This window comes from Tamandua tetradactyla, chromosome 14, assembly GCF_023851605.1.
Source record: "Tamandua tetradactyla isolate mTamTet1 chromosome 14, mTamTet1.pri, whole genome shotgun sequence".
Classification (NCBI taxonomy): domain Eukaryota; kingdom Metazoa; phylum Chordata; class Mammalia; order Pilosa; family Myrmecophagidae; genus Tamandua; species Tamandua tetradactyla.
In genome coordinates this window covers 43992047-43996399 of record NC_135340.1, presented here as the reverse complement: position 1 = coordinate 43996399, position 4353 = coordinate 43992047, and the positions used below count along the sequence as shown (strand labels likewise).

General features: G+C 36.2%; 1 pseudogene; it reads right to left on the bottom strand.

Annotated features, from left to right (window-relative positions):
• Nucleotides 1–2355: 2355 nt before the first annotated feature.
• LOC143655410 (methylmalonate-semialdehyde/malonate-semialdehyde dehydrogenase [acylating], mitochondrial pseudogene) lies at nt 2356–3894 on the bottom strand (annotated as a pseudogene).
• Between the last annotated feature and the right edge of the window lie 459 nt (nt 3895–4353).

Sequence of the window (4353 nt, the reverse complement as noted above, 5' to 3'; positions counted from 1 at the left end):
TATACTTGGAAAATCCTGAGAAATCTACAACAAAGTTACTTGAGTTAATAAATTCAGCAAGGTGATGGGATAAAAAATTAATTTGCAAAAATCAGTAACACTTTTATACACAAGCAATAACCTAATTGAGGATTCAGTTAAAGAAAAAAATTATATTGCACTCTGGATGGTTGGTGGTCATCCAGACATACCTAAAATATATATAAATGGCTGCCCCCAACACAGCTCCATTGAATTCACTGTCTGCCCCCCACAAAAGTCAGTCAGATCCTGGAGGTTGACAATGTTACTATTCAACCAGTAGTAACTTTTGTTGAAGCTGGTGAAAAAGTGGTAGGTCTGATAGAGCAGATTAACACAGTTTTAGTATATAATATGTGGCCATTGATTTGGTAAATATTCTTTTGCATCTCTTTTTGAAATAATTAGAAACATCATTCACTTGGAATGCAACAGTCCATAATTACATATTTCACTCTTTGCCATAATATATATTATTTCTCTTTGGGAGTTTTTAATTCATAAATTATTATTAATAATCAGTTAGCACAATGTAGAATCTGAGAAATTTCAAATGAGTCCACCCCTGAGCACAAAAGAAAATAAAATAGTGAATGTTTAGCTGTGGCTAGCATGACCATAACTGAAGAGATCTTTTTTCTTCTAAGAAATAAGAAATTCATGAGAACAACAAGTAGCTGGCCAAATGAATAAACAGATTGATTCCAATTAGAATAACACTAGTCTGATTAGTCCATATTTTTTTAAAAAGGGAAATATAGAAGTCTCTCTGATTATATTTAATTCTACATGGAATTTAGACAATACCACCTTTTATTAGACCCAACTTTGGATTAATTATCACTACCAGTTTCCAGCTGTGATAGAGATAAAACAAGCAGCATTCTGTCTCCAAAATATAAATTTCTATTCTACACAGAAAGGAAGATTAAATCCAAAAAAGAAGAGACCCATTAGGGTCTTAAGTCCATTGTTAAATTTCCAGTCACTTTAAGGGATCTGAGATTCTGAAATTCTATCCAGCAGGTGATAGTATTAAGCCTGAAGTTCAGAGTATATAAAAATATTTTCAAAGTTTTTCACCGTTCTTAATTCATTCAATGACTCCTGTGTAGTAGATTAGCACTATAAACATGACTAATTAAGGAGCAAAAATATAAATGACTTATGCCTATGTCTCTGGCTGAGGAACAGATAATTCTCTATCAGAGCTATCAGCCTTCTTTTTGCTCACTGGGTGTAACCATATCAGAAAGAAAGGATCCATTCTTTCTAGCACATCAGTTTCTGTTCTGACCTACAGTGTAGATATCTCAAAGAAACATAAAGAAAGCATAAAGACACATGCATTACTGGTATCATTAGAATCTGTCAATACATATTTTGCATTACTTTGTGTCACAAAAAGCTTTGAAATTCCTTAGCCCTTTACCAATTACTCTAAATTTTAAAAAGTTTCATTAAAAAGTATCACTAGGAAGAAATGCAAGCAAGAGGCAAGAATATGTAAAATTGTAGTAAGGCAAGAAATATCAAGTTAGACTTGCTCAAGGCAAGAATCTTCTCCAATTACATGATTGGAACATCCCTTGATTTCTGGGCTAAAATTTTCATCTTTGAAGTCTTAATTAATGGCTGAACATTAATTAATGATTTCTGAGACAAACCCTGAAACTTGACACTTGGAACACATAGTAAAAATGTTGCTTTACCTAGTAAACTCTGAGAATCCTTGAGTGATCATAAGAAACTGAAACACTGACGATTATGATAAAATTCAAAATGGGTCATGAACGATTTTGACAACAAAAGTGGTAGTGAGCAGAAAACACAGATGCAATTGTCACAACTTTGGGAGAAATAGAAATGGATTATTTTTGTCTAGTGTGGGATAAATTAGAGGCTCAGGAAAACTTGGCAGAGGGCTCTCCCTCTTCAGCACTTGTGTAGAACTATGTTTGAAGACCAAACAAGAATTCTTCCAATTATTAGAAGATGTTTTTTACATTCACTAACATTCCCCTCTTTGCAGTTTTCAGAAAAAGTGAGAATACTTTGAAAACAGATTGAAACTGTGATTCCAGGTAAGAATTTCACAGTTAAAATAGTTCCCTTAAAAATAGAAGTATGAGAAGTAAGTAAAAATCTGGTTTCAAAGTTATACTAAGAGTTTCCATATAACAAATATGGTCCGGAAAAGTATCTGTACTACAAGGTATTCCAGTCCCAGGAAATGGTTAATTATGTATGCAAAGTTAACAAGTGAAGTTGGTCAGCAAAAAAGGGAGATTACTCATGTTGGATTAAGTCTGGAATAAACTTGTTTCTGACAACTCATTCTAGGCATGACTCAGCAGGTGAGGAAAGAGTAGCATCTTCTTTCCATTGAGAAGTGACTATCTGTAATTGAGTGTAGAATGATATGCCCTGTTCCACGACAGTGCCTCAAGGAATATCAAGAGTCTGTGAATGAGAACATTCACAAAGCCCCTAGAATAAGGACCTTCCACCCATTTCTCTGACATTCATTAGGTAGGAATATTTCTGAGCCTTTGTCCATTCATGGTAAAGATGTCAGTTCTACTTCTGTATGAGTTTTCATTTGTAGACTTGATGCTTTCATTTGGAGACAGAAACATTGAATTCTGTCTCCAAGACTATAAAAACTGGACCAAGAATCATTTCTTTGTAACAGGTCATTTTGGGCTTGACATCTGATATGGTTGGTCCAACAGAGTTGCCATTTTCATGTGAAATTTAGACTTTAATTTTTCATTCATCAAGGAGGATAGAAGCTCCCTCCTTTATTCCACTATTAGATTGGAGACTTGCTATTTGACCTGGAGGTTTATCAGAGGACCAAGATAATCTCCAGGTTGGTCTTCTACATTGACATTCACATTTTTGGCAAGTTCCACAAGCTGTGGAAGCCATTCCTTGGCCTACCCCACAAGAATGGCTGTTAGAATAGACTTGCAGTGCTGACCAGTTGCACCAAATGCTGCCATAACCAGTTGATTCCTTATTGACAACTGGCATGACCACTCCATGGTTCTTGCTCCCATGCTGGCTTAAACTCTGTTCCATATCTTGAATTTTTCTTGAAGAAGTACTCTCCTGCCTGGTTGGATCCCACAAAGCTGATTGCTTTCATATCCAGATGACTGCAAATAAAATTTGGAGTTTCATGTTGTCCATGGATAATGTTACATATTCCATTTGTAAACAAGAAGCATAGTTGCTCCAGGGACTCACTCAGCTGCCTTCATTAGGAAGTTATTTCCACACACCATTGCTACAAGAAATATCCAAAAGGGGATTATGGCAGGAAAATTGAATGGTTCAATGCTTGCACACACCCAGGGGCTAATGGGAGGAATAAATGTTCATGTCTTTGGTGATTGATTCAATGGTTTCTCCCAGCATGAGGGATGTCCTCTTACAGGCATGCCCAACCACCTGAAGGCCTCAAAATACATTTCCTTCCTCATCAGCTAGGATCTTCCCTTGTTCCTACATGATTATCCTGGCAATTTCTTTCAAGTTTTCTTTAATAAATTGTAAATGGTGAAACAGGACCTATAGCTGGCTTAATACTGAAGTGTCTGCCTATGCAGAAAAAGTTTGTTTTCAGGAAGAAATGCCAGTATCCATTTCAGCCTTGGTGGACTGAAGGACCTAACAAGTTACCTCATTGGTTGCTAGGTTATGACTGTCAATCCATTTTTGTCTTTAGGATTCAACAAAATTCCCATCAATGAACAGTTTTGCAGTTGGCACTGAAGAGGGGGAGAAGGAGGATGCTAGATACCAGTTGGAGCTGACTTTGGAAGAAACCTGAAAGATATGGGCTCATATAGCTTCAGCAACTACCAACGCATAATCTAGACCTCTTCTCCAGCTTCTCACTCCACTGGTCCATAATATCATTTAAGGGACCAAGGCCATTTTGATGCTTTGCAGATCACCATAATGTTCCATTATATTGATGACAGCATGATTATCAAAACATATGAGTAAGAAGTGACAAGTGCTTTGGAGGTTTTTAAATTTTGTGTGTACTCTAGATGGTAGATGGTTAACTTTGAAGAATCAGGAAACTGGCACATCATTAAAATATTAGGAGTTCAGTGGTCTGGGTACCTCAAGACATCCCATCTAAGTATATAGGACAAATTATTGCGAATTGCATCTTCTATCACTAATAAGGATACACCATGGCTACTGTTTCTTGAGTAAGCATGTTCTATACAAAGGAATATTGCTCCAACCAATAATGGATGAAGTGAAATACTTTCATCTTTGAATGGGGCCAAACTGGAAAGGATTCTT